At 40.0% G+C, this 20,217-nt stretch overlaps 1 protein-coding gene across 3 annotated transcripts in view; it reads left to right on the top strand.

The window, feature by feature from the left end:
* Positions 1-4,234: 4,234 nt before the first annotated feature.
* NAPEPLD (N-acyl phosphatidylethanolamine phospholipase D) overlaps positions 4,235-20,217 on the top strand; it is a 43,346-nt gene continuing 27,363 nt past the window's right edge. Inside the window, exon 1 of one of the 3 annotated variants that reach the window (XM_021710938.1) lies at positions 4,235-4,271. The gene's annotated coding sequence lies outside the window, so the exon portion shown is untranslated. Of the gene's footprint in view, positions 4,272-4,555; positions 4,770-20,217 lie in introns of those variants that run through there. The other 2 variants (XM_008055126.1, XM_008055125.1) reach the window with 2 other exon arrangements.

Here is a 20,217-nt window from a genome sequence, read left to right as displayed (position 1 = left end):
TCTGCTGTGCTGACTCAGGGTCTAACACAATCCTGCTCCCCCTGTACCCAGCACCTTGCCTTCATATATTTTCCTCTAAAACCTCTCTATGGAGTAACAGTATGTTATAACTGTTATAACTGCGAGTGGACATAGACGCTTGAGAGTCATTTTGTGGATAGGAGTAAGGGGACAGGGGAGCTGAAAGGGGAGTTCTCCAAGGTCAAAGAACTAGTTAATGCAGAGCAGTGATTAGAATTTAGCTGCCCAAGAGCCTTCCTAATGCTATTTTGCATTATCTATAGCGTCTTCCTTTTTTTTTTTTTTGAGTTAGAGTCTCACTCTGTCACCCAGGCTGGAGTACAGTGGCATGCTCACAGCCACCACAGCCTCAACCTACCGGGCTCAAGCAATCCTTCCACCTCAGCCATCCAAGTAGCTGGAACCACAGGCATGCGCCACCATGCCCGGCTAATTTTTTTGATTTACTGTGGAGACAACGTCTTGCCAAGTTGCCCAGGCTGGTCTCAAACCGCTGGGCTCAGGCAATCAATCCTCTCACCTCTACCTCCCAAAGTGCTGGGTTTACAGGTGTGCACCATGCCTGGCTGCATTATCTACAGATTCTTAATGATCAGGGAAGTGAATACAGAACTTAGTGTCAGACTGAAATAATCAAAAGAGCCAGAATACATCTTAAAAGAGTTTATTCAAGCAAAAAACTGGGAAAAGCCATTTCTGGGACACACAGACTCTAGAGAAATAGGGCCAGTGCTCCAAAGTTAAAAGTCAAGTCTTGCTTATATAGGAAGAAGACAAAGACTAATAGGATCACAACATTTTCTACACAAGGCTTGTTTATAACAGCCTGGGTGTGTTGACTCATGTCTATAATCCCAGCAATTTGGGAGTCCGTGGGAGGATTGCTTGAAGCCAGAAGTTTGAGACCATCCTGGGCAGCACAGCAACATCCTGTATCTATTAAAAAAAAACATTAAATAAATGAAAATAAAGTGACTTTTATTTTTAAAAAAGTTACAATAGATTAGTTACAGTGTTTTTTTCCCCCCATATGGCTTGTTTTCTTTTCTTTACAGCTGGTTTTAATTTCCTTTCCAATTTAAAAGAGCATATTTAACACTCCACCTTAAGACACTGTGACAGTCATTAAGTCTTTGTGTGAGAAAATAAGAGGGAGGTTAATCTATGATGAAAATCAACAATGGAGAAGGAAGAGGTCTTCCCAGGCACCCTTCATCCTTTACAGTTTACAAAACAAACACAGGTAAGGAAGAAGGCCAATCTGTGCTGGAGAAACAAAGTTTACAGCTGCCTAGGTTACAGTGCCTGTCAGGTCCCATAATCACATTCCTTCAAGGCTCAACATAATTTACTTTCAGCAGCTTAGATTCTGAGTTACTTATTTTCACAACTGAATTTCACCAGTGCTGCTATAAATACAGATTGAATTAAAACCCTCTGTTAGGGAGTCCTCTAGTCTCCTGTGCCTTTAAGACTAGAGCTAGGAGAAGGGCAGTACTATTACAGAACTCACTTTAAAGGTAAGAGATACTATGCTAAGTGTTTTAAATGTGGTTTCCCATAAGTAATTTAAGAAGCATTCAACATTTTTGTGAAGTGTTAAAATAATCTTATTTAATATAGTGCTAGTCTCCAGAAAAAAGTTACATTGGCCACGAGTAACTTTTGAGTATTGTGTAAATGTGCTTTTCTTCACAGCATTAATTAACATTTAAAAATTAAGCAATGACTTAGAAGACAAGTAGTTATTATGTGCTGAATGCCTGACTTCCTAGGGATGGAATAAAAGGGAAGGACAAATACAGCCCAGTTCAGCAGGTCAGGATCTAAAATTAAACTATGAGTAAAATGCTTAGGGTGCAATGTTCATTTCCTTCTGTAATGTGAAGCAAAGCAAGCTAGAGGTTTTGCTTGGAGTGATATAAATTGTTACACTAAATAGCTTCTTTTCACTGTCTAGGAAAAAAACTCAACTAATTATACTTTAGAAGTTGTGTTGAGTAGAGATTCCAACCTAACTGAACTTTAATCCATAAAGTTCATGTAGTATTCCAGGAGTTAAGGCATAAACATTATTATTTAATTAATACATCTTCAATTAAATTGTCATTGTTATGTTAAAAGACATTCCTCCTAGGCTTTCTTGGTGTACACAGAGATAAACTTATCTTCCTGCTTTCAAAGAAAAACATCTTGTGAACATTTGTCTCTTCATAATATCTGTATGATAAGTATAGAAAATAGTAAGTATTTTAAATTGATTCTTACTGGAATATAATACACAGATGCAATACATGAGTCTGGACACTATCCTAGTTCAGAAAAAAAATAACTGTCAGTGACATTCTGGGTTCAGTCATGGAAACTGGAATATAGACTGAATATTAAGTGATATTGGGAAATCATTGTTATTTTCTTAGGTATGATAATGATATCGTGGTTATGAAACAAATGTCCTCATTCTTAGGAGAGGTGAAACTACTTAGGGGTTAAGTGTTTTGATGTGTGAAAATTATTCAAATTGTATCGCAAAAAGGCCTATTTCCTGTATACTTGACATTTTTTTCATAATAAAGAATGGAAGTCAGAAGAAAGGGCAGGCATTGTTTGTTTGTTTATTTTTGAGGCACTCTGTTGCCCAGGCTGGAGTACAGTGGCCTGTCATGGCTACTGCAGCCCCAACTTGCTGTGCTCTGGTGAACTTTCCACCCTAGCCTCCTGAATAGCTGGAACTACAGGCATATGCCACCACATCTGGCCAATTTTTTGATTTTTTTGTAGAGACGAGATCTGACTATGTTGCCTAGGCTGATCTCGATCTTGTGGCTTCAAGCAATCCTCCGACCTAGAACACCTAAAGTGCTAGAATTATAGGCGTTGAGCCCTGCGCCTGGCCAAAGGCCATCTTTTTAAAGTTCCTTAGCCAAGAGAATTATGAAGAACTTCAGGGTAGTAACTTCAACTTACCCTTTGGGTTTGTACATGTGGCGTTAGGTTTTTTTTTGATGTTGCAAGCCAGGTGTTATTCAAATTGTGCCATCTCAGCCCCACCCAGGCATAAGCAGTTTTTAATCACACTTAAGCCAATAAACTCAGCAACTAATGCAAGCTAGCCTGGGGAGATAAAGTCCACACTTGACAAAAAGTTATTTGCATTCCCGCAATATTACACGGGCACATTCGCTTTCAAAATGCAGAATAGTTTGGTTTGCGGTTTTTTTTTTCTTCTGGCAATCTTATCTGCATTTACGGCCTCCACCCCGCCACCTTTTTGCCAAGATAGAGACCCCAGAGAGACTATTTCTTTCTGAACCAGGGACACACCCAGGAGGAGTTTTATAGAGAAATCTTTTTGCCCAGTCACCCGTTGTTGATTCCTTTATCTGCCTGTACTTTAGTTACGTCTTCAAACAACTATTTCATCCTGCAACTTAAAACGCAAATTCAGTAAGAAACGCAGAATCACAATTTTATGCTTTTGTCATTATCCTGGGATTTTAAAAAGATGCAAATTTAGGTGGAAACCGTGTGTACCAGGAAGCTGTGACATCATTTTAAAGTAAATGAGTACACAGTGACAAGACGGTGCTGCCATTCATACTCAGCACATCCTTCACATTACAGTTCAGTTTCTTCGCTACCAGCCTTCTGGAGCCACATGTTATAAGCAGGTCCGTGCTTTTCGACTACGACCGGCTGCAAGAGTCCATCATTGGGTCAACAGGATCCCATTAGTGTTGGCAACCGGCTGGTGTCCAGGAACGAGCTCAGGCGACCTGCGGTTACTCTCTGGCTTAAGATAGGGGAGCCAATATGGTCTCAGAGAGAACCTCGCAGAGAGCGAACACGAGTTGCAGGACCAGCAGGGAGGACCGCCTGCCCCCGCGGCGCCCCCTTCCCCAAGATGGCTTCGGCGCTCCGGCACGCGAGGGCGGCCATCTTGGTCAGGGTCGGAGAAGCGGCCTGCGCCGGGCTGGCCCGACTGCCAGATTCGAAGGTCACAATGATTAAGTGACCCGGCGACGGTTCCCCGTCAGGATGGCTAGGCGGCGAGCCTTAAAGCGCTGCCTGCAGTTGCTGGCGCCCTCAGCGGAGCCGGCAGGACGGGGCCGGGGGCGGAGGATCCCAGGCGCCGACCGCCGCGGCCCCTCCGGCTGCGCGGGGACACTGGGCCCCGGGGCTCTGTGGCCGGAAGCCGAGCAGCAGCGGCGGCGGCGGCGGCGCGCGCGCCCAGCCAACCCCCGCGCAAGGTGAGCCCGCGCTCCCGCGTCCCCGCGCTCTCACCCCGCCCCTCCGTCGCGCGCGCGCCCGCGGCCCCGGAGTCCTCGCGCCCGAGTCCTGCGCTTGCTTCGGGAGCTCGCGGAGGCGGTTTCTCCGGCCGGTGGTGCTCTCTCGCGTCTCGGCGGCTCCTCCTCGGTCTCGGGGCGGAGCAATCAGCAAGCTCCGGCCCGGGGCTGTTTGGACTCTCCGGCGAAGTCGGGCGGGCTTCGCGTGGGTTTCCCGGTCCCCAAGTCCTGCTTCGTCCTGGAGATGCTGCACTTGTGAGTGACAGAGCTTCACTTGAATTTCCGCACCGCGTGAGTTGCGGAGCCTGCATCCCTGAAGCTGCTTGGGTGAAAAGCCACGGTAGTTTTTTCTTTCTTTTCTTTTTTTTTTTTCTCCCTTTTCCTTTTGGGAGAGTAACCTGTCTCTGGGATCTCGTCGTTCCTGCAAATTACCAGGTTGCGTCTTCTCTGAGAGCAAGACATGTGGGTGTATCTTCTTTCTGTTGTTTGTAAATGAATGGGTCGGCAACTTTCTTGGAGCAACTTATTTCTGCATCATCTTCTAAAGTATATAGTATATATCTTCTAAAAAATCGATTCCAACAGGTTTCTCGAAATAAATGTACTTATCTAACCATGGAATGTAAATTACGAGCAAAAAAATGGGGCTAGTTGGGGAGAGGTGGTGGAAGGCGGTGCGTTCTTGAGTTTTCTGTTCTCTATAGTTTGCTTCTTGAATTGGGTATTATCGCAGGCCTTTCAGAATGCGTATTTAAATTTTTTTTTCCTCGATAGAACTCGTTATGGTCTTGGTAGCTGAGGTAAATACGCTTCCACGAGTTCCGAGGTTTGGTGCATTCTCTCTCAAATCTGGGCAATATTAAGGAAGTGAGAAAAGTTAACAGCCTTTAAAAAACTCATTTAGTTATTGTCTTTGCCTGTACTGCAGGTTGTTTTATATATGTTATAATATGACTTACCTGATTGGCTTTGGGTTAGCATGAAGTGTTTGCCGTTTGATAATTCCGATTAATTTATTCAGCAAGTCATTCCTGAGGTGCACTTCTCTGCAAATTAAGAAATAATTTGTCTTTGTTAAAAAATGAAAGTCTCAGTTCCATTTCTATTTGCAGTTACATTGGTTATGAATTAGCCGCAGACATGGACATCATTTAGAAATAAGTTATGTAATCTTTAAAAAGAAAAGACTATACCCCAAGATACTGTGATTTTGTTGCAAGAAAATATTAGTTTTGTTAAAGAAGAGATTTAGGGCAAGAATGCTTATTTAAAAAAGAATCTAAGAGAGCGATTGTGGGGTTAAAACTGTTTTAAGTCAACAGAAAATGTAGCCAGGATTTTCAAAGATTTTATTTTGTTAAGATTCTGCAGGCTTTCCTGCTGCAAAAATTATGGTACATCTCCAAGAGGTGAAAATACTTAGTGTGTTTTTTATACCCTTATTTTCACTCACAATTCCAATTATATTGTATAGATTCTATATTGCAAAATTCTAATTTTTAAATTAGTCCAGTTATAACGATATGAAGGACATTTTAACATAAGCATTCCATCATAGGGTTTGGGTTATGCTTTAGTTAATACAGTCACTCTCAGGTGTTTGAAAGGTGTATCATTTTACTTTGGGTGTTTGTGAGCTTGGAAAACTGAGGGGATTTTCATGAACATTTAGTCTGTGATATTTACCTCTAATTTTGTTGTTTCATTCTGCTTTTTCTTTGTAGTGGTGGGTGGCAGTGGATATAGTGGATTTTTCCATTCCTTTCTACTTTATGTAAATAAAAATATGGTTATTGCTGAAGAATTATGTTGATCTAGGCATTTTATATTGCAAAGCATACAAATAAAAAGTGTTTTCATTGAAGTCTTACTAGGAAAATGAACTGTGCACATAATTACTCATTAAAGAACACTTTTATCCTGAAGGTTTGTGAAAGCATGCATAAAACTGGCATTTAAAAAATCTTCCATGTGATTTCCAGCATAAGGTTCATGTAATACTTCATTCTAATGCCTATATTACTGAAGAATTTGACCTATGATTTGTAGTGCTTTGCTCGACTTGTCGTTTGAATTTATTAATCTTCTTATTGTGTAATTTAAATATTTTATTAACAGACTTGTGAAACAGATTGCATATGAATTTATATATATCCCCAGGGGCAGTTTTATGTTAAGAGACACAGTCTTCTGCCAACTCAGCTGACTAAGTAATGTATTATAACTTCATCATTTACAAAGCCTTTTCAAGTATTTTGTATATATTTATTTTTAATTTGATTTTATAAACATAAAATATGTGAGGTTATTAACCCCATTCCACAGATGAGGAAAACAGGAAACTGAGAGCCTGGGAGATTTTAATGATTGGGCCAAAGTTCTTTAGCTCAGCAGCTCCGGCCTTCAGCAGCACTGCTGACTCTTGTTACACAAGGATACCAGTGAAGCTGAGGTGGAGGGGTGTGTGTGGATCAGCAAGCTTTGGTCAGCAACATGTATTCATAAATTGCCCTCCTACACCTGGGTAACAGGTTGTGAATGAATGGTCAGTACTGTTGATAATGGAGGCACAGGTCTGGCATATACATGGATCAGTGTAATTCAGAATTGTGATAGAAAAATAGCTCAGTTTGTGCTTGCTACCTAGAACAATTCATCTTTTCCTTTCAAGGCAGCGGATTTTTGTGTTTATCTCATTCGGGGTCCTTCATAGGTTAAGGGACAGTAACATTGATCGAACAATGAATGCCTGTGGACTTCTGCATGACCTTGTAAACTGTCTCAGTTATAAGAACACAGTTACCAGAATAAAGGAACACCGAGCTTTCTCATTGTTACTAGCACTCCTTAAGCTGGTCACATACTTGTTTTGCTTACAAGATCCTGATTCTAGGACAACAGCAATAATTTGTTTTGAAAGTTGTTATTTTCTGTATTTTGAAGTTCCTTCAAACTGCAAAGATGTCTGTTCCCTTTACAAGTTACTTTGTTTTTTTGTTTAGAGAAATCACAAAAAACTCTCCAAACTCTCTCTTCTTTTTTTTTTTGAGTTGGAGTCTCACTCCATCACCCAGTCTGGAGTGCAGTGGCAGGCTTACAGCCACCCCAGTGTTGACCTGTGGGCTCCCGCGATCCTTCCACCTCAGCCTTCCAAGTAGCTGGAACTACAGGCAGGCGCTACCATGCCCAGCTAATTTTTGATTTATTGTAGAGATGACGTCTTGCCAAGTTGCCCAGGCTGGTTTGGAATTCTGGTTTCTCTTTGGATTGTATAAATCTTACAAATCGAAAGAGAAACCAGAGTATATATATATTCTGAATGTATATGTATAAATACTCAGAATGGCATGCTATTGTATGATTAAAGTAACTAATGAAAGTTTAAAGAGTTTCTGGACTCAGATTTCGTTTTCTAAACTTGAAGCCAAACTAAGTAAAATACCACATGAGGTGAAATGTATCATTTATCTTGACCGTGTGCACTTTTGGTTCTAAGTGTTTCTAAGCATAATTACAGTGAAAACATGGTGATACATAATCCAGGCTCCATCCCCAGCCAGAGCTAGACCCTTGGAACATCATGTAACTCTGGCCTGGCTTGCTATACCTTTCAAGTAAAGGGGTCAAACAAGGTGACTTCTGTCATGGAATGCTCAAGTTTGTAGGGACCTTTGAAGGTATGTACTAGTCCAACTTCTTTGACTTACAGATTTATTTTTATCCTCACAAAAGTTTAGCTTTTCATGATACCCCAAAACTGAAACATCAAAATTGGGCTGGCCTTGCCACCATCATTTCACAGAGATGAGAAGCTTTTTTTTGAGTTGGAATCTCACTGCCTTGCCCAGGGTAGGGTGCAGTGGTATGATCATGGCTACCTTAGCCTCAACCTGCTGGGTTTAGGTGATCCTTGTACCTCAGCCTTCCAAGTATCTTGGACTGCAGGCATTCACCACCACACCCAGCTAATTTTTTGATTTATTGTAGAGAGGAGGTCTCGCCAAGTTATCCAGGCTGGTCTCAAACTCCTGGACTCTCACCTCGGCCTGCCAAAGTGCTGGGATTATAGGCATGAGCCCCCATGCCCGGCCAGATAGGATACTTTAAAATTCTTGGATGAAAGTTGATTTCTTTCCCAATCTTTCTCCATATAGTGTCTCAATTTTTTTTTTTTTTTTGAGTTGGAGTCTCACTCTTTGTTGCCCAGGCTGGTGTGCAGTGGCATGTTCACGGCCTCCGCAGCCTCAACCTGCTGGGCTTAGGTGATCCTTCCGCCTCAGCCTTCCAAGTAGCTGAAACTACAGACACACGCCACCACGCCCAGCTAGTTTTTGTGATTTATTGTAGAGACGAGGTCTCACCAAGTTGCCCAGGCTGTTCTTAAACCCCTGGCCTCAGGCAATCCTCTTGCCTCGGCCTCCCAAAGTGCTGGGACTATAGGCTGTGCCACCGCACCGGGTCTAGTGTCTCAATTTTATTTGCAGACTAGGTGTCCATTGTATATAAATGTATGTGTGCTATTGGAAGCCTATTTTTTTAGCTGAGTGAATGTTGTTAATACTGGTGCACATACCAGCTATCATCAGAATGAAGAATTTGATCTAGTAAACTTCTGATATTCTTAGCAACCTTGTCTTGGTTAAGCAAGATTATGTAGAGCTTTACAATTTCTTTTTGTTTAGCTGCCCAAGTACCTTAAAATCATACTTTATAATAATGCTTCATCTTCAGTTTAGCATAAACTGCCAACACTTTCATAAATTTTATTGAAAACGTAACTGCGTTTACATAGTGACCTGAGGCATAGAATGATCAACTCTCTTGGTTTTCCCAGAGCAGAGAGGGTTCCTATGATGTAGAACTTTCAATGCTAACCCTGGGAAATCCCCAGGCAAACCAGGTACGTTGGTCCCTCTTACCTGAAGGTGTTTATGTGACTACATTCACAATTCTTCCCATTTGGGAAGATAAAATGCTAGATGGTTATATGCTGGATAAATGAGAACACCTTTTCAGAGCAAGGGAAATATCTTCAAGGTAGCATGTATATTTTTTTGTTAATATGACTGAAATATAGAACCATTTTATGATTTGTTGGTGTTTCTTTTCTGTGTATCTTTAAATTGGAACAGTTGAGCAATTAAATAAAATAGTTGTATCATTTGAAATATTCTCTATGTAAAATTAAAAGGGCAATTATATTTACAAGAAAACATTTATTGAGTGTCTACTAAGTGCCTTTTACTTTGAAAAGGAAAACAGAGAAAGAAAACTTTGTTAAAAGCAAGAAAGGCTAGCCTTATCAATGAGACCATAATTGTTGGCTAAATGCCACTAACTTTAGAACTCAAGCGTCTGCTCATGATAAATTTAATGGATTTTTCTTGTATTGCATTGATGCATAAGTTCATAGTATTTTTCATTGCCCAGGGAATGCAAATGTTGCATGATGGTTGATTGGTCACAGTTCATCACATTTGCCAATTCTCAGTTTGACTGATGTGGATTATCATGGATTAAAGTGTTTAAACACTCTTCATCAAAGCCCCGATGGTCTTCCTGAACATGGAGAATCACTCAGGCCAAAGTGACCCTCTGAAACGGCAAAATCATTTTTTTACTGTGCTTTTCCTGATGGCATTCTCCCTGTACACGGCACAGATGTCTTGCGACTCACCTCTGCTGCCTTTACTCCTCTGTTAAAACCAAACAGAAAAATATGTTGGAAGTGTTCACCTTTTTCCACTTGACACTCTGTCTTCTTTACTCCACAAATATCACTAACTTTCTTCAAATCTGCGAAATTTAAGGCATATTCACAAGCACAACAGTGTCACTCCAGATGACCAATGACAAACGGTAAACTCCCAGTGCCATAGTGCTGCCATACCAATACCAAATGCTATGAACTTATGCATCAACCTAATAGATTCATCTTGATTAGTGGAAAGTGCAAGGGCTTTGGCAGCTGATCAACTTGGGTTGGATCCCTATATCCTACTGTTACCAGCTTTTTGATTTTATGCAAACTATTAAACCCAGTTAACCAGTTACATCATCTATACCACGAGGATAATTGTATCTACATTGTGGGAATGTTGTGAGGATTAAATGAAATGATAAATGTGTAAAGTGCTTATTAGTACATAGTAAGTACTTGATAAATAGTAACAATTATGTGTGTGGATCTATGATTCATGTTTCGATTAGGAAAACTATTTTGGGAGGTTATTACTCTTAGTATTTTTATAGCTCCCTTAAACCTCCTAGTTATGATATTTGTATCAGGATTCGTTTGGGGTAGTTGGAAAGATTGCTCAAATATGTTTCTCCCACATGTGAAAGAAGTTCCGAATTGGACTGTTCAGCCTTGGTATGGTGGACCCCGAAGTTCTTCTAGCTCTTTGTGTACCATTCCTAAGATGTGGCCCCTCATCCTTCTGGCTCAGGATGGCTCCAGACAGCTGGATGCAGGAGGAATTGAGAATACCTCCCTTTTCCTTAAGGTGACTCCTGGAAGCACCCTAGTTAGGACTTCTGCTTGTATCAGATTGGTGAAAGCGTCACCAACATGGCCATCCCTGGCTGGACTCCTGGAAGGCTGGGAAATGTAATTATGGACTGTTTAGCTGGGCCATAGTTATCTTAAGTAAAACAGGGTTCTGCTTCTGAGAAGAAAATAAAGACTAGATCTTATGGTAGGGGTCTTCTAGTCTTTGCCACTGTGCCTCCACTTTACCACCATGGAATTCAACTTCTCAACTATTCCCCAGGACTTTCCAGTTTTTCTTTTTGTTAGCAGAGTTGGTGGGGATGCCCATTGTTGACTTTTGTCTCTCTGTCCTTTGGTTACTTTTGCTTGTATTATTTGGATCCCAGTAGGAGATTTTTTTTTTTGAGTCAGAGTCTCACCCTGTCGCCCAGACTGGAGTGCAGGAGCGGCCACCGCAGCCTCGACCTGCTGGGCTCCAGTGATCCTTCCGCCTCAGCCTTCCAAGTAGCCAGAATTACAGGCATGCGCTACCATGCCCAGCTGATTTTTTGATTTATTGTAGAGATGAGGTCTCACTGCCCAGGCGAATCTCGAACCCTCGGGCTCAGGCAATCCACTCACCTCAGCCTCCTAAAGGTGCGGGATTACAGGCTGAGCCACCAAGCCTGGCTAGGAGATCTTATAAAAAATAATCATTTCTCAATGAAGAGTGGTTGTGAATTTAAACTCCAGATCTTCATTTATTCATTCCACAAATATTTATAGTACACTCATTATGTACAGGCTGCTGTGCATTCTTATAGACAATGTGAATCATTCCTGATTCTATTTCCTTTTTTTTTTTTTGGCTTGCCTTCCCAGAAGCACAGAGTTGAATTTGTGACCTATCAGCCTCTATACTTGGTGCTGTGTTCTTCCCAGTGTTAGAACTGTCTAGCAACTTTAGGATTATGCCACTCTAACTTGGAGTGCAGGACAAGCAGGAAGAGTAGGCTTTATGGTAGGCTGCTGCCAGGCTAGCATAAATTCTGGGGTATCAGAAAAAGTCCTTCCTAAGTGTCTGCTTTCTGTACTGATGACTAATGATTTATATTAGTGGTTCTCAACCCTACCACCCACAGAAGTTTTAAAAACTACCTGGAGAACACTCTCCCACCAGACATTTTGATCCAGTGGCCCTGGGTGTAGTTTAAAAGGCTCCACAGATAATTTTAATGTGCAGCCAGCATTGAGAATCACAGGTTTAAGGCTTTGTACCTAGCTGGATTGGAAATATTCTAGAGAGAATTTACGCGGTGTTTCTTATCCGCCATATACTGGAGATCAGATTCTTTCTAGACAGGCCACAGAAAAAGGAGGTGGGAGGAATTCTGAGATTAGTAGAGTCACTTGGGTAGGAGAGACAAGACATTGAAATGCTTTAGGGACACATTTGACTACGGTTTATTTAGAGCTGGCCTTTCTAGCCTGTTTTGGCAGCTCCCGTTGTGGGGAATCTTCCCCTTGAGCAAAATAACCTGGTTAACTCTGGCTTCAAGCCCTGAAGAAAGTGCTGGGTCTAGATGTGGCCATCATTATTATCATGACTTTGCAGTTTTTGCTCCTTGGAGACAGTGAGGCAAGTGAAGCAGAGTGGGGTAGATTATGATTTTCAGAACCAGGAGATTGTCAAGGTTTGTGAGAGCCTGCCAGGTCCAGGAGGGCTGGCGAGGGCACAAGGAGCAATGGGGTTGAGTAGGAATCCTGTTTTATGTTTCAGAGTTGTGTGAGCCGGGCTCTGTGGCTCAGCCTGTAATCCCGCGCCTTTGGGTGGCTGAGGTGAGTGAATTGCCTGAACCCGCGGGTTCGAGACCCACCTGGGCAGGCGAGACCTCATCTCTACAATAAAATTTTTAAAAAAATTAGCTGGATGTGGTAGCACGCAGCTGTAATTCCGGCTACTTGGAAGGCTGAGGCGGTAGCATCGCCGGAGCCCAGCAGGTCGAGGCTGCGGTGGCCGGGAGTGGCCACTGTACTCCAGTCTGGGTGACAGTGAGACTCCAACTCAAAAAAAAAAAAGAGTTATGTGAATTCCAGGAAGACCAAGCCTTCTCTTATTCAAATATAAGAACAAAACAATTTCCAGAGTTTACTCTGTTTCAGTTTCTTCATGCCACTGTCCCCAGCCCCTTTATCTCAGTGTGGACATTTAAAAATGGCATTCGAGGGGGTGCCCCTCAAAACTGGAATTTGTTTATTAAAAATTATTTGTTTATTTTTACATTTTTAAACTTCAGTCATCTTCAAAGTACTTTCGATTTAATGCAGTACACCTATTGAAATGCTTTTTCCACTGCTCAAAACAATTTTTGAAGCTGGGCACAGTGGTTCACGCCTGTAATGCCAGCACTTTGGGAGGCAGAGGAGAGAAGTTTGCCTGAGTCCAGGGGTTCGAGATCAGCCTGGGCAACATGGTGAGACCTCATCTCTATAGTGAATAAAAAAAAATAGCCGGGGCCTGGTGGCACACGCTTGGTAAAGTTCCATCTACTTGGAAGGCTGGGGCGGAAGGATTACCTGAGCCCAGCAGGTCAAGGCTGCAGTAGCCATGTGTCACTCACTCCAACCTGGGTGACAGAGTGAGACTCCGACTCAAGAAAAAAAACAAAACAAAAAACAATTTTTGAACACATTAATTTTGATGTCTTTTAGTGCTTCTGCCGTTTTTGTTTTACGACTTCCACATTGCAAAACGTTTCCCTTTGAGGACTTTTTTAATCCAGGGAAACCAAAAAAAAGTTACTCAGGGTCAGATCAGGTGACTAGGGAGGGTGGAGCACGGGGGTTGTGCCGTTTTTTGTCAAAAACTGCTGAACACTCAGTGTGGTATGGGCAGGTACATTGTCATGGTGGAAGAACCAGTCACCTGTTTGCCACAACTTGGGATGTTTCTTCCGCAACATAGCCATAACAGTGCTAGCTGGTCCACTGTTGCCGATGAGTCCTAGAACATTTACCTAGCAGGGAAGCCTGTAGTACAAGGGGCTCACCTGCCAAAAGATGATTCCAGTTTTTTTTGTTTCTCTTTATATATATTTTATGTATCCCGCTCTTAGTGTTTAGAGCATAATAAAACAGTGGCTTACTGTGTGCCAGATACTAGGCTAAGAATTATGAAACTAAGGCTTAGAAAGGATGACAAGGGACAAAGTTGGGAAATATTTATTTCAAAATATTTTTTTAAATCTCTTGTGCCCTATTTCCTCGTAATGTGGTTTTTCTTGGTAACTGATTCAAGGATATTTTCATTATATTGATTTTTTAGTATGTTTTTGTAATTTACTACATACTTCCTGCTATTCTTAAACAGAGGCTACTTTGTTGAACTTGAGGATCTCAAAATCCCTTTCAACCTAAGATTTTATTAGTTGACCTTTTGGGGATGTCCCAGGCCTCATTCTGAGCCTGTTGCACTGTGCTGAAGAGTCAAGAGTTGGCTGAACAGGGTCTGACTCCAGTAGTTCCCCAGGCCTTGTCTCCTTATAAAAGCCCCCAGTGTTTTTTTTATTTTGTTTTTTGTGGGGTGGGGTGTCAATTTACATTTTTTAAACAAAGGATAGACACTTATGACGTTCAGGGCAGAATAACATGTCTACCTCTCTGCCAAATTCATTTGTAAGTGAATCGGGCTCAGGTAACCTCTCTAGTGACATTTGTGCTTTCCATCACCCTCTCTGTTGACATCAGGGCCCTTTATTTTGTTTACTTTTTTAATTAGAAGTTTCACTCTGTCATCCAGTTTGGAGTGCAGTGACATGCTCACGGCCATTGCAGCCTCGACCTGTTGGGCTCAGGCGATCCTTCAACCTTAGCCTTCCAAGTAGCTGGAACCACAGGTGTGCACCATCATACTCTGCTATTTTTTTTTTTTTTTAATTGTAGAGACAAGGTCTTGGCAAGTTGCCCAGACTGGTCTCAAACCCCTGAACTCAGGCAATCCTCTTGCCTCAGCCTCCCAAAGTGCTAGGATTACAGTCGTGAGACACTGCTCCCAGCAGTACTCTTTACCTTGTTAGCCGAATTCAAAAAGGTATAAGCCTTTTTAGTGTCAATAACCTGGTGGATCACAAGACTGTCACTGTCAGTGTGAAACACTCAGTACCTAAAAAAAGTTTTCCTCACCATCTAGAGAATTTGGGCCAGTGTGTTTTGGAAATGACTTATGCTAAATACTATATACATTTTTATTTTTCAGAACTGACATTTCTATAAATATGGTATTAGGCAAAAATCTATGTGGTGCTTATGATTTTTTTTCCCCCTAGCAGATTTTTAATCCCTGGAGGTCAGGGGCTCATATTCCACAAAAACACCTGGAAGACTATAACTTAGATAAAGTAGACATTCAGACAGTGTTTGTTAAATATAACTTTTAAAATGCTTTAAGTAGAGGCCCTGACAAATTATATCTGAAATCTTTTACGTTTGAAAACCTAATGACTGTATGAAATTTGTCATGAAATGTCTTCTGAAATATCATTTAATGCGCTGAATAACCTCCTGGTCTACTTGATAAGCCTGTGAAATTACACTTTCTTTCAGTAGATAACTTTGCTGTTCTCAAGTGAAAACACTTTGCTTATCCTTGCTAGTCCAGCCTGGGGAAAGTGGCTAGACCTGGGCTACTGTAGCTGGGAACTTCCTTCGAGGAAATCAGGGCCAATGCCCAGTTAGAGGGGCCTGAGCTGGCTCTTTGATGGAGCCAAAGATTGTTAGAATTTTAGAGGTGGTGAGACCTTAGAGGTACATCACAGTCCTCTAATTTTTAGATGAATAAAAGTGAGTCTCAGTGAAGTGAAGTAACTTTTTAAAGGCTACAGAATTCAGTAGAGTAAAAATTGGAACCAGACCAGTGTGAGAAACAGGTAAACAATGGGCTTTTTTTCTTTCCCTATTTCCTCAGCCTATCTATCCAGGAGCAATGAAGATACATGTTTCTCCATTGCTTTTCTTTGTGAGTTGTGTTTTAAACTGGAAGTTTTCCCATTTTCATAATTGGTTATACGTAGAGACAACAGAGAGAAATAATAGCCATGTTTTGGAAACATATTTTTGTTAAACTCTTAGGGATGGATAGTAAATGAACATTTAAGATCATTTAACAGATTTAGGATACATTTTCAAGTTAGCAGCATCTTAGTCTTCTTTCTTCCTCATCCTCCCCTAACCTTTTCAATTAAATTAATTCTGTAAGTTGTTTAGGTATTATTGATTATACCAGATATGAATCTACACTTTGTGCTTGATATTTTTAAAGTATTAAAGAGGTGATAACTATGTCATTTCAATAAATATTTTATGCATGTTTTCTAATTTTGCCATAACATGACATTTTAATTTGATTATCCTAAGGATTTTAGTTATATACTTTAAATAGTATTTTTAAATGGACTTTGTTCTTAAGCCAGCTGTGTCTCCTATTTTATTGTTTTTAATTCTGTCCGAAGCTCTTTACATATATTTAAAAAAACCTCTTAGGGTAGAGGAAGCATCTAGAGTGTTTTTGTATTTTGGTAACTTACAATCTGTTAATAGACTGTGAAATGACTTTTAGTTCAATATATTGAATTTTGTCTAGCAGCTAAGAATTTTCAAAGCCTTTGGCAGTCTATGGTAAAGAATATTTGTAGTGCTTGACTACTTTTTTTTTTTTTTTTTTTAATCAGGCTTGAGTTCGGTGGTGCAATCATGGCTCACTAATTCTTGACTTCCTGAGCTTGGGCCATCCTTTCATGTCAGTCTCCTGAGTAGCTGGGATTACAGGCATGTGTCACTATGCCTGCCTTATTTTTTATTTTTATTTTTTATTTTTGTAGTGACAAAAATATGTTGTCTAAGCTGGTCTCGAACTCCTGGGCTCAAGTAATCCTCACACCTTGGCCTCCCAAAGTGCTGGGATTACAGGCATGAGCCTCTCTACCTGACCTTAGATGACTTTTTGGAAGAAAATATGTTCTGTAATTTGTATCCCAAAGAGTCTAATTTGTGTTTTGCATTTATTCCGTTCAAAACTCTTCTGAGTCGTATATGCTTTTGGTTAGTTAACATTTCTTTGTGAATTATTTGTCAAAGTGATTTTTGTGTATGATCAGATGAGCACTTTGAGACAAATTGGAAAAAAATATTTTAACACAAGAAAATAGTGCTTTTTGAAAAAAAGGTAACAAAACCTATGTACTTTTATAGTCTTTTGTTACATAAAATTATGAAGGGGAGAAAAATGAAAAAATTTTAGCAATCTAGGTTTTTAAATCTATCTGAAATTCTGGAATGTTATATGCTTCACCTGAAAAACAATTCAATTGGATCAAAAGGTCCTGTTATATCATATTCTTTACTCTTCTACTGAACATAAATAATAGTAATAGCAATTTTGCATTTGTATAACACTTTGAAGTCATAACCCATGGTGTCGTTTGCTCATTACAGCATTCAAGGAGATACTTAAGAGTTACTATCTTTAACAAATAAGTAAGCCCAAATTTAGAGAGGTTGAGTTACTCTCCCAAACCAACATCTCTAGTTAATAGTAGATTGGAGTCCTGTTTTCCTGACTACCGACTAATGTTCTTTCTACTTTTGTTTATCTAGGTTGTTTGGTGAGATATATAGATTTATATTTATATATCTCTAAATGTATGTTATGTATGTACATTAATTCTAATATATTTTTGACTCAATTATGAAGTAGCATATCATCATTTCCAGGTACTGTATATGAAGCTTTTTTTTTTGAGTCTGTCGGCCAGGCTGGAGGGCAGCTCACCACAGCCTCCACCTCCTGGACTCAGGCAGTCCTTCCACCTCAGCTTCCTGAGTAGTTGGGATTACAGGTGCTTGCCACCATGCCTGGCTAATTTTTGTATTTATTTTTGTAGAGACAAGGTCTTGCTATGTTGCCCAGGCTTTCTCGAACTCCTGGCTCAAGTGATTCTCCCTTCTTGGCCTCCTGAAGTGTTGGAATTACAGGCCTGAGCCACCACGCCTGGCCCTGTATGTGATCATTTCTATTTGTTTTGTTTTCCTTTAGATTCTTAGCAAAACTGGCTGTTAAATTAATAAAGTGAGTTAAAAATGAAATACAGTGATAGCAAACAGTGCAGTACTCTTTTGGTTGATAATGTTATATACATACCTCCCACAGAACATTCTCCTTGTCATTATCCAGTGTACTTCCCATTCTTGGACATCTGGCCTCCCACTGGTCTCCTCAATGCCTGTGGGGATAACACCAGTCTTGCCTGAAATCTTACACAATGTTAGGGATTGGAACAGTTTAATTTTACCCTACTGAAGCCCTTTGCAGACATTTCAGTGAATTGACATGGTTTCCTTAGCTATATTATCTAGCATTTTATTAAAAGGGCCCTTCTCTCTTCAATAAAGATAAGGCAGCAAATATAAAATTATAAATTTAATGTTTATTTAGTCAGAGATATCTGAAAATACAGTTCTGAATGCTTTCCACATTTAATGTCAGCATCTTTGTTGTTATGTAATGGGCAGTCACTCAATTAGAATTTATTAAATGTCTGCTCTAGGAATGATGATTTGCTATTCATAATTTATGAGTATGTTAAAATCCCAAACATATTGTACTGTTGTGATTTTTTTTCTTTAACTTTTTAAATGCTAAAGCAGTACATTCGCTTGTAGGCAGTTGGCACATCTTTAAATGTCAAAGAAAGAGAGCACGAAACGTTTGCTTTTGAAATAAAGAATTCTTGTTTTTTGAAAGCATTTTACCCATGTATGCAGTTATTGAAGTAAAATATTTGTATTTGGCTGACTTGTCTTCACCAAATGTCACAGCTCAGGCCTCTTTTTGGTTGGAGACATAGGGCAAGTCCTTCTATTAAATAGGCAATTAATCTTTAAACAGATGTGGAGACTGTCCTTAATAATTACTAGATGGGGTTTATGCTGTCCTTTTTGTAATAAATTGTTCTTTTAAGAAGAACATTTGTGTTTCATATATACTGTGTTGTCTTAGGGTTTTTGTTATCTTTAAATCTGCTTCTGGATAAATGTGGATTTTAGTTCACATTTAGCTATTTTGTATGGGCTATAACTTACTGTTGTTCACAGAGAGAAGGAGGGCCAGCAAATTATTTATGCTTCTGATTGTATTTAATTGCCAAAACTTGTTTTCACTTCTGTTTCAACATATATTTTTTACACATAAAATGCTGTCTTTCATTTATTTCAAGACAGACATTTTATTCACATTTTAACAGTCTGATACCAAGGTATGTCATATGTAATACACGACCTAATTATAGTTTTTTTTACTTTCTTAGTGGCACATAGAACAACAGGGTGCCTTACATTTCATGGTGTCTCTAATTGGATGAAAATCAGTACTTATAATGGAAAGATCTTTACCAAGTTTTGAAGCATCATTTGAAGCACAGGTGGTTTATAATTTATATGCACTCATCTATACATCTACTTTCAGTCGCTGTTTGCCTGAAATCAAGGCTGAATTTTCATTTACATTGTTAACTTTGGAGACAGGTACCTAATAAGAACTAATTGGGAAATTTGCTATATTTATTTAAGGAAACTCCTGCTAGATATGTTAAGGGGTTTGTTTGAGTTTGAAAAGCTCAAAGTTAAGTTACTAGCAGGACTATACATATAACCCGCTCTTCATTTCTGTCCTTTTACCTTTGTTGCTTAATGATGACCTCTGTGAGATTGTTGCTGCATCCACTGAGAGAGTCAGGTAAGGAGTGTTCTCACGTGATCTGCTCTCAGGCAGCCTCCATACATCTCCTTTCTCTCTTATCTGATTGTTTAAAACAAGCCAAAAAAATGTAAATATATGTGGTAGAATTATTATGTATATGTGTGTATGCATACACATGTATGTATGTGACAAATACATGTATCACATAAGCTGTTTATTATGACAAGGAGTATCATGAGGTCAGCATTACCATCTGTTAGACATAGACTCTCCAAACATGTGCTGTTTAATTTGTTAAATAAAAACAAGGTTTAAATGGATGGCCATTGTTTTTGCCCTTTATAAAGGCCTTGGCCTGAACTTGACGATGACTTAGAAAAAGTGATTCTATGAGAGCTGAAATAACTCACCCAGATCACTTTAAAATTTTAATAGAACATAAAGAATTTAGGTAGATGGCTAGTTAACAGGATTAGGGAAAAAAGAATGAGCATTTGTGTGTGCCAAACACTTTATATACCTTATGTCTTTGAATCCTTTGAAAGTTCCACAGGTGGTATTTTACAGGGGGAGAAAATTGAGGATTAGAAGGGGTAAGTTATTTGTTTAAGATATAATCTTGTTAGACTCTCTCCTATCTCTTAGGCTCTCCCTCACACAACGATGACTGAGCAACAGTGTGCTCA

This window comes from Carlito syrichta, unplaced genomic scaffold, assembly GCF_000164805.1.
Source record: "Carlito syrichta isolate Samal-C Ts95f unplaced genomic scaffold, Tarsius_syrichta-2.0.1 Scaffold301691, whole genome shotgun sequence".
In the NCBI taxonomy this organism is placed as follows: domain Eukaryota; kingdom Metazoa; phylum Chordata; class Mammalia; order Primates; family Tarsiidae; genus Carlito; species Carlito syrichta.
The sequence above is the reverse complement of the archived record's forward strand: the minus strand, read 5'-3'. Positions and strand labels throughout refer to the sequence as shown.